Here is a 10,878-nt window from a genome sequence, read left to right on the forward strand (position 1 = left end):
GCCACGCAGACGTCGACGTCGCTGCCGCCGCGCGCCGCAGGCCGGCCCCGCCCCAGGCCCCGCCCCGGCCCCGCGCCGATTTAATGAGAGCTGGGCGCGCTCGGGCTGTGCGGGAGTGGGCCAGGAGACGCAGGAAAACCGAAGCTGAACCATGCGCGGGCGCAAGGATTGTAACTGGATCAACGAGACGACGTTTTCCCGGGTGGGTTCTCAAAACTTTGAGCCGTTTCTCCTTAATTTTAATTACACGATGTCGTGAGAAGAGAAAGCACTCTCAGTCCATTTTGGTAAGCGGGTAAATTGAAAAAACTTTTCTGGTAGCTGTTGATTAAATAGATCATGTCGGACACGTGTGACTACGTAGAGTCCATGTTAAAGTCCATTTTTTTTAAAAAGTATGTTATATGAGAAAAATTGAAAGTGCACAATTAAAAGATAGGCCATAAGTACAGGTTTTAGACGATTATAATTGAATAATTTGAATAGCTCCCCAGATTTATATATATTTCAATAGCAGAGCCGTCTACACCCAAATGTTTACAGTAATCATCTCAAGATAAATCGTCTGTATTTTCCAAATCTTTAAAGATGTTTACACCCGCCGCCCCCAGACCCTAAGACTGCTGTATTGCATGTCTTTCTCAGAAGAAGAATAAATCAACTTAATAAAGAAGTCAAATATTCTGACAATGATACTCAACTTATATACAGGTCTGGGGAAAAACTTACTTGAATTCAAGTTATATTTCTTTTTATTCACTTTTGAGATACAGAGAGTGTAAGCAGGAGTGGGGCAGAAAGAGAGAGGGAGAGAGAATCTGAAGCAGCCCCAGTCTTTGAATTGTCAGCGCAGAGTCCGATGCACGGCTCGAACCCACGGACTGTGAGATCCGAGCTGAAGTCAGAGGCTTAACCGACTGAGCCACCCAGGCGCCTCTGCAAATTCTTTGTCAGATAAGTAGTTGGCAAAAAATTTATCTCACAGTCTGTACTTTATTTCATTCTATACACAGTGTCTTCTACAGAGTAAATACTTTTTATTTTGGTAAAGTTCAACTTTTAATTTTTTCTTTTAAGAATCATGCTTTTGATGTCGTACCTAAGAACTCTAGTGTAGCCTCCAATCACCAAGATTTCTTCCACATCTTACACTTTATATTGATACATATGATCCACTTTGAGTTAATTTTTGCACTAAGTGAAAAATTTATGTCGAGAACTTGGGGTTTGAGGGTGCCCAGATGGCTCAGGCAGTTAAGCGCCTGACTCTTGGTTTCAGCTCAGGTTATGATCTCAGTTTCATGAGTTCGAGCCCCGTGTCACCATCTGCTCTGACAGCGCGGAGCCTGCTTGGGTTTCTGTCTGTCTGTCTCTCTCTCTGTCTCTCACTCCCTGTCTCTTAATTAATTAATTAAGAACAAAAGATTTGGGGTGGTTTTTTTTTTTTGCATAGGGATGTCCAGTTGTTCCAGCGCTATTCTTCCTCCATTAAATTGCTGTTGCCCCTTTGTGTAAATCAAATGATAGTATTAACGTGAGTCTATATCTGGACTCTCCATGTTGTTCAACTGATTTTGGTATTTTTTTGCAGATACCTCACTGTCTTGATTACTCTACCTATATATAAGTCTGAAAATCAAGAAGTGTAATTCCTCAAGTAGTATGACTCTTTTTTGTCAAAATTTCTTCTACAATTCCACCAGTATTTTGTCTTTTTAAGCATATACATCCTGCATATGTTTTGTTGGACTATAGTGAAATCGTTTTTCATAGAACAAATGTAAATATTTTTTAGATTTTGGCTTTCAGTTGTTCATTGCTAGCATAGAGAAATACAGCTGGTTTCTGTATGTTGACCTTGCATCCTGTTACATTGCTAAATGCACCTGTTGTTGTAGATTTGTTGTAGGTCACTTAGATTTTACACACTGACAGTCATGTTATTTAATCTGTATGCCTTTTATTTCTTTATCTTGCCTTATTTCAGGTCTAGGATTTTTAGTACAATATTGAATAAGACCGATGAGAGAGAACACTCTTTACTTGTTTTCGATTTTAAGGAGAAAGACTTTCACCATTAACTTGATGTTGGCTGTAGGTTTAGGTAGATGCCTTTATCAGATTAAGGAAATTTCTTTCTATTCCTAGTTTGCTAACAATTTTTATCATGAATGGACATTCTTTAAGCTGTTACTATAAGTACATTGATTCATTTTAAAATATTAGGGCATCCTCAAATACCAGGATAAACCTCACATGGTTGTGATGTGTTTTGCTTGTTACTATTTTAACCTTTTTTTTAAAATATTTTATTTATTTTTGAGACAATGCCTTTTCTCTCTCTTTAAATTCTCTTTAACGTTTATTTTGGAGCGAGAAAGAGACAGAGCATGAGCGGGGAGGGGCAGAGAGAGAGGGAGACAGAATCGGAAGCAGGCTTCAGGCTCTGAGCTGTCAGCAGAGAACCCGATGTGGGGCTCGAACCTATGAACGTGAGATCATGACCTGAGCCAAAGTCAACCGACTGAGCCACCCAGGCGCCCCTTTAACCATTTTTAAACATACCATTCAGTGACATTAAGTACACTCACAATGTTATGCAACCATCACTACTATCCGTTTCCAAAAGTTTTTTATTGCCTCAAACAAACTCTGTACCCATTAAATAATTACTTCCCATTCCCCCCATCCTCCGGTAACCTCCATTCTACTTATGTCTCTGCGAATTTGCCTAGTCTAGGTACCTCTTGTATTTGGAACTATGTAGTATTTGTCCTTCTGTGTCTGACTTATGTGGCTCAGCATAATGTTTTCAAGGTTCATTCATGGTATACTATTTTTCAGAATTTTATGGCTTTCCATGGCTGAATATGTATTAACTTTTTGTACACTACTTGATTCAATTTGCCAATTTTTGTTGAGGATTTTGCATCTAGAGGGATATTGATTATTTTCTAATTTCCTTTGAGATTTTCTCTTTAATTCATCAATTATTTAGAAGTCTGTTGTTTAATTTCCCGTTGTTTAGAAATTCTCCTGTTTCATTTGCTTTTTGGATTCCTAGTCTACTTCCATCAAGGTTAGAGGACATGATTTGCATGATTTCAATTCTTTTAACATTGTTAACGTTGCTTTTGTTTTTAAGGGTTTCTTTCTTTTTAACTTTATTTGTTCATTTATTTTGAGAGAGAAATAGCACAAGTTGGGGACAGGCAGAAAGAGAGAGAATCCCAAGTAGGCTCTGCACTGTCAGCACAGAACCCAATGCCGGATTCAGCCTCACAAACCATGAGATCATAACCTGAGCCGAAATCAGCTAAGCCATCCAGACGCCCCAAGGTTTGCTTTTTTTTTCTTTTCTTTTCTTCTCTAATGATTATTTATTTATTTTGAGAGAGAGCGGAGACAAAGAGCCTGAGCGGAGAAGGGACAGAGAGAGAGAGACACAGAATCCAAGCAGGCTTCAGGCTCCAAGCTATCAGCACAGAGCCCAACATAGGGCTTGAACCCACCAACCATGAGATCGTGACCTTAACCAAAATCAGATACTTAACTGACTGAGCCATCCAGGTACCTCCCAAGTTTGGTTTCTGATCCAGGATGTACTGTCTTGCTGAATCATCCATGTGCATTTGAAAATAATGTTTACTCTCCTGTTGAGTATTATACAAGTGTCAATTAGATCCCATTGGTTATGGTCCTGTTCCATTCTCTGTGTCTTTACTTATTTTCTATCTACTGGTTATATTGATTATTGAGAGAGGAATATTAAAGTTCTAAACTATAATTTTGGCTTTGTCTATTTTTTCCTTTTGTTCTCTCAGTTTTAGCTTCATGAATTTTGAACCTTTGGTGTTAGGTGAAAATACATTTAGGATTATTGTTTCTTGTCAGTGAGTTGACACTTTTATCATTATGGAATAGCCTTCTTTATCCCTGATGATTTTTCTGAAATCCTATTTGATGCTTATATGACTACTCCACCTCTTCTGATTAATGATTCAATGGTATTTCTTTTTCCGTCTCTTTACTGATAACCTACCTATGTATCATTATATTGAAAGTTAATTTCTTATACAGCATATAATTAGGTATTGTTTTATCCACTCTGACAAAGTATATCTTTTAGTTGCTGTATTTAGTCATTTATATGTAATATAATTGTTGATATGTTGGGATTTATGTCTACTGTTAAACCAACTAAATGGTTTCTGTTTGCTCTATTTTTTATTTCTCTGCTAACTCTTTTCTGCCTTCTATTTGGTTATTTGAATATTTTGAATAGTAATAGTCTCATTTTATTTTAATTTATTATCTTTGAATATATCTCTTTGTATAGTTGTTTTTTTAATTTTTTAAAGTTTATTTCTTTATTTCGAGAGAGAGAGAGAGAGAGAGAGAAAGTGGTGTAGGAGCAGAGAGGGAGAGGAGAGAGAGAATCATAAGCAGGCTCCATACTGCCTGTGCAAAGCCTCATGCTGGGCTTGAACTCACAAACTGTGAGACCACGACTTCAGCCAGAATCAAGAGTCAGATGCTTAACCAACTGAGCCACCCAGGTGCCCCACGTAATTGTTTTATAAATAGTGGCTCTAGGGATTACAATATACTTAATTATTTATGGCTACGTAGTAGTAGACTATAGAAACCTAATGGCCATATAAATATCTTTACCTTCCTTTCCTTATGTTAGAGATGTCTCAAAGTACACTTATATGCATTGTAAACTGCACTGAATAATCTTATAGTCATCAAATATATTTTAAAGAACAACAAAGGTAGATCCATTAGACAGAGATCACCAAGGGAATAAAAGATTTTAACAACACTATAAACAAATTAGATCTAAAAGACATCTACAGAAAACTCCACCCAACAGCAGAATGCTTGTTGCTCTCAAGTATACATAGAACATTCTCCAGCATAGACGATAAGCCAAGAAATAAGACAAAACTCAAGAAATTAAAAAAAAAAACCTGAAATCATACAAAATATGTTTTCCCACAACAATGGAATTAAGGCAGAAATCAATTACAGAAAGAAATCTTAGAAATTGACAAATGTGCATATTAAATAACATGCTTCTAAATAATCAGTGAGTCTAAAAAGAAATCACAAGGGGAATTAGAAAATACCTTGAGATGAATGAAAATGAAGATACAACATATCAAAACTTAATGGGATGAAGTTAAAGTGGTACTTAAAGGGAAATTCGTAGCAGAAAAGCCCTATATTTAAAAAGAATTATCTCAAATGAATAACCTAAACCAGTGCTGTAAGACATAGAAAAAGAAGAGAAAACTAAACATTAAAAAAAAGAAGGAAGGAAATAACAAAGATTAGAGCTGAAATAAGTGAAATAGACTAAAAAAATGATAGAAAAAACTAAACAAAAATCCAATGGAAAAAATAGACATAAAACATATATTTCTCCAAAGATGATATACACATGCCAAAAAATCATATTAAAAGTGCTAAGTATCACTAATCACTACAGAAATAAAAAAAATCACAGATCATTTTATACCCAGTAGGAATCACTACTATGAAAAAAAAACAGGAAATGAGAAGTGTTGACAAGATGTGCAGTAGTCGGAATTCCTGTGCACTGTTGGAGAGAATGTACAATAGTGCAACTACTATGGAAAACAGTATGACAGTTTCTCAAAAACTTAAAAATAGAATTATCATATTGTCCGGTCCCACCCCGGCCAGCAGGGCGGTAAATCCTTGCGAATTTGTTCCTGAGGGAGGGAGAGAAAGGGCAGGAAGGGGGAGCACAGAGAGTAAGGACACAACACACAGTTTCTGATCAATCCTCCTCTTTTCTTCAGAAAACACTGTATCTTAAAAAGGTTTTGAGGTGGGAAAACAAGGCAGCTGACCTAGGTTGGTTGCTAGGAAACAGGGTTAAGGGATTAAGACTGGAGTAAAAGAGGAACCAGACTAAAGTTTTTAGCACTGCACTGAAGGGCCGATACCACCCTGCCTGTAGGCGATTGATCTTTGTTCTGGCTTCTCTGACAGGGAGTGGCGCTCCCCTGCCTATTTTTATAACTCCCTTCAGGGAGTGACATTTCCGGCTAGCAAATGGCCAAGCAGCTGAATCTTAGCAGCTTCCCACATCATATGATGCAGCAATCCCATCTGTGTGTGTATACATAAAAGTAGTGAAAGCAGGATCTTGAATTGATACCTGCACACCAATCTTCCTAAAAGCTTTATTCACAATAGCCAAGAGGTATAGCAGTCCATATGTCCATTGACAGATTAATGGATATATATACAATGGGACTTTATGTCGTGTTCCTGTCACTCGCCCCACATTGGGGGCCACTTGTCCAGTCCTGCCACCCCGGCCGGCAGGGTGGTAAATCCTTGTGGGTTCGTTCCTGAGGGAGGGAGAGAGAAATAGGGCAGGAAGGGGAGCACAGAGAGTGAGGCAAGACAAGTGTTTTCCGATCAAGCCCCGGTTTATTAAGAAAAATAAATCCCACCTATATAGGATTTGGGGCGGGAAACTGACCCAGATTGGTTGCCGGGTAACAGAGTCAAATGATTATCAGAGAAAGGGGAAACCGAAACTGAAACTCCGAGACAGCATCAAAGGAAGCGCCCAGAATTTTGTCCGCAATAATGGGCAGGGGAAGATTAGCACTGCATAAACCCAAATGCAGTTTGATCTTTTGTTCATTTTGGCTTTTCTTGTCTGGCTCAGTATGACTGTCTCTGAATCCCAGACCAGGAAATGCACTCTCCTAGCCTCCAGATGTAACTCTTGTTTTTTTGGTTGCTCCCTAGAGAGCAATATCTCCTTGCCTGAGGCAGCCAAAACTCGGCAGCTCCCAACAACTTTATTCAACCCTAAAAGGAGAGGAAATCCTGTCACATGCTATACCATGAATGAAGTTTGGGGACAAACGTGCTAAAGGATATAAGCCAGTCACCAAAAGGCAAATACTGTATGACTCCACTTGTACGAGGTATCTAAAATAGTCATGGTCAAACATCAAGTTGGGTGGTGGTCACCAGGGGAGGGAGGAGGAGGAAATGGAGAGCTGTTTCATGTGTGAATGTGAATTTCAGTTTTGCAAAATTAACAAGTTCTGGAGGTCTGTTTAACAACAATGCAGATCTACTTTACAGAACTGTACAGTTAAACATGGTTAAGATGATAAATTTTATGTAATGTTTTCTTTACAATTAAATCTTTTAGAATTACTTAAAAATAGTAGAGAAAATCAACAAAACCAAAAGTTAATTTTTGGATTTTCAAAAATGGCAAAATTTTCGTTAGATTGACCAAGAAAAATAGACTCAAATTACTGAAGGGATATTAATAGTGACTTACAGAAATAAAAAAGATTGGGGCCCCTGGGTGGCTAAGTTGGTTAAGTGTCAGACTCTTGGTTTCAGCGCAGGTCATGATCTTGTGGTTTGTGAATTTGAGCCCCAAGTCAGGCTCCCACTCTGGGAACCTGCTTGGTATTTCTCTCTCTCTCTCTCTCCCTCTCTCTCTCTCTCTCTCTCTCTCTCTCTCTCTCTCCCTCCCTCCCCCTGTCCGTCCCCACTCATTCTTACTCTCTCTCTGTCTCTCTCTCTCAAAATAAATAAATACACGCATAAAAGAAAAAAAGAAGTAGGGGAGCCTGGGTAGCTCAGTCAGTTAAGGGTCCAACCCTTGTTTTCACCTCAGGTCATGAGCTCATGGTTCATGAGTTCAAGCCTCGCATTGGGCTCTGTGCTGGAAGTGGGGAGCCTCTGTCCTTCTCACATTGCCCCTCCTTCACTTATGCTCTTTCTCAAATATAAATAAATAAACTTTAAAAAGAATTCAGAAAATTTTAAAAAGGAAAGGATTATAAAGGAATACTATAAACAAGTGTATGCTTGTAAAGTAGATAATTTAGATGAAGTAGACAAATTCATAAACAAAAACTACCAAGACAACTCAGGAAGAAATAGAAAATGTGAACAGAGCTATAATAAGAGATTGAGTTGGTGATTCAAAAGTACCCAACAATGAAAAGCCCAGGTTCCAGTCACTTCACTGGTTCTACTAAACGTTTTTTTTATTTTTGAAACTTTATTTATATTTTGGTCTTAAAAATTATCATTTCTTAATTGACTTCTGTAAAAAGGTAAAGCACAAAAATTTGCTAAATATCAGATCCACACAAATCCTCATGAAGGTTTCCTGTGTAGTCTTCATTAATACAAATCTTTGTGAATGTTTCATTCTTACTGTAGATCTTGAATCTGTTTTACAATAATGAAGCCGTAAAGTTTTAATGCAACATATTCATTATAAACTATAACATTTCTATTAAAAAGAAAGCTGAGTAATACAAAAATATGAAAGAATCTGAGAAACAGGCAATCTGTTGAGGCTCAGCGTACCTTATTTGCTTTGTAGTGTTTTGTCATTAATCTCAAAGAGCACACAGCACACCCGTGAGGCACACTAATCCTCTCCCTTATTAACATCCCTGATTTAAAAATCTGTGGTTTGTAAAACTAGACCAATTATGAAACTATCATTTGCCTAATTAACCACAGATCTATTACAATGTGTTTTGTTAGTGGTATCAACAACTATAGGAGGTGGAACTTTATTAAAAATGGGCTTTGTTAAGCTTGCCAACTCCTTAGGTAACATGGGCTGTGCTGCCACTTCAACTGCTAATTAGATGTTTAATGCCTCATGGAAAAAGATTGAAGGATGCAAAACTAAAATATCCTCTGGGTAATGTAATATTTCATTTGCTAAAGTTCCAAAGGACAGGACAAAATTTAGGAAAGATTTATATGCGTTCCAAATTTTCACTTGGGAATTCTTCTACACTGTCTGCATTACATTTGAGATGCTTAGTTCTTCAGCAATGTTCCCATTGTCATCCAGAACTTTACTTCAGGGTCTGTACCTTGAACATACTGGATTTGTAGTCCTCTGAATAGCTTGGGTTATCACTCCTGACAAAAGCTTGGACTTGAGGGAACCTCCCCAGTTTTCATCCACAAACTTCAAGGATAGCACCTGCATAAAGCTTTTTTGTTTCAAATTGTGCTTCTTCCTGACAGTATCCTGTACAGTCAGGATCTAGCTGAAGCAGGTTAAACTGTCCAAGAAGATCACAAGATCAAGTTGCTGGAGAAGCCTAACTCTGCAAGCCTCCGATGAAAACTCTGCCCGGAGTGCAGACACTGCCTGAAATACAGCCACCATCGGCAACCACAGCCCCAACGCCAGCTGGAGCCATCCACCCACCGAGTTGCCATCGCTACGCTAAACTTTTTTTTTTAATGTTTATTTATTTTTGTGAGAGTGTGTGACCAAGGGAGGGGCAGAGAGAGAGGGGGACAGAGGATCCCAGGCAGGCTCTGTGCTGACAGCAGCAAGCCTGATGTGGGGTTCAAACTCGTAAACCATGAAACCAGGACATGAGCTGAAGTCAGAGGCTTAACCAAGTAAGCCACCCAGGTGTCCCTTTACTAAACTTCTAAAGAAGAATGGAGCTTATCCTTTTTTAAAATGTTTTATTTTTGAGAGAGAGAGAGCACAGCAGGGGAGGGGCAGAGAGAGAAACACACACACAAAATCTGAACCAAGCTACAGGCTCTGAGCTGTCACAGAGCTTGATGCAGGGCTCAAACTCACAAACCAGAAGATCATGACCTGAGCTGAAGTCAGGCTACTGAGCTACCCGGGCACCCCAGATGCTGATCCTTCTTAATTTTGTAAAAAACATTTTTAATGTTTTTATTTATTTTTGAGAGAGAGACAGAGCATTAGTGAGGGAGAGTGTGGGTATTTCTGTTAAGGCCTACAGTCTGGCCGGTTCGGTTCAGACCACAAATTCCAATTCGCCTGCTGTGGTCTGTGGTCCCGAGGTCAGTTCAGGTTCCAGCGTGCGAACAGGGCTATTCAGGTTCTGACTCACGTGTGGGCCACCTAGTGGCCAGCGGAGGGCGCTGGCGGCGGGCAGGAGCGGGCCCGTTCATGCAGGGGGCGCTCTGGAAGGAGCCCTGGAGTTCGGAAGCAGGACTGCGGGATCGCTTCCCTGAGCAGCTCCCTGGGCAATTTCCCTGTGCCTTTCGTTTCCCGCAGCTTCTAGTTTTTAGTCTTCTGATCAGAAAACTCAGACTTTACCTAGGCCAAGCAGCAGGAGGATGGAGTCCGAATAAAAGCAACACTGTTTTTTACCTTCCTGGTTTCAACCCGTTGGGACTACAGCTCAGCCAGTTGGAGACCTTTCTCCCCTTCAGAGCTTTGGCTCCTGGGACTCAGCTAAACTCTTTTCACAGGCCGCTCTCTTTTCCTAGAAAGCCCCTTTCCCTCTTCCAGAAAGCCCTGCAATGCCTTTCAAACACCAGTTCAGCCATCACCATCTTTGGGAAATCTTTCTAGACTCCCTAGAATTAACCATTTTCTCCTCTGAGCAATCTCTGTATCCTATTCCTATTGCTAATGTCAGTTCTTACTGCATTATGTTATGACAGTTTTTTTTTAAATATTTATTCATTTTTGAGAGAGAGAGAGAGAGGGAGAGACAGCATTAGCAGGGGAGGAGCAAAGAGGGAGACACCAAATCCAAAGCAGCTCCAGGCTCCGAACTGCCAGCACAGAGCCCGATGTAGGGCTCGAACCCACAGACTTCGAGATCATGACCTAGGCTGAAGCCGGACTGAGCCATCGGTGCCCCATCTGAGGCGTTTTTTAGTGGCCCCTGGCACACTGTGAGCTTTCTAAGGCATGAACGTTTACTGCTGTTTCACTCTTTTCCAGTGCAGTGGCTGGCAAGAGTGTACACTCAATAAATGTTTCTTGAATTTGTTTACTTTTAGTTTACCCTCTCCCCACTTCTATTTGGTGTCCTT

The 10,878-nt window shown here is 39.7% G+C and overlaps 1 pseudogene; it reads right to left on the bottom strand.

The window, feature by feature from the left end:
* Positions 1 to 8,804: 8,804 nt before the first annotated feature.
* Positions 8,805 to 10,002, bottom strand: LOC115290615 (annotated as a pseudogene).
* Between the last annotated feature and the right edge of the window lie 876 nt (positions 10,003 to 10,878).

Source organism: Suricata suricatta, chromosome 4, assembly GCF_006229205.1.
Source record: "Suricata suricatta isolate VVHF042 chromosome 4, meerkat_22Aug2017_6uvM2_HiC, whole genome shotgun sequence".
Classification (NCBI taxonomy): domain Eukaryota; kingdom Metazoa; phylum Chordata; class Mammalia; order Carnivora; family Herpestidae; genus Suricata; species Suricata suricatta.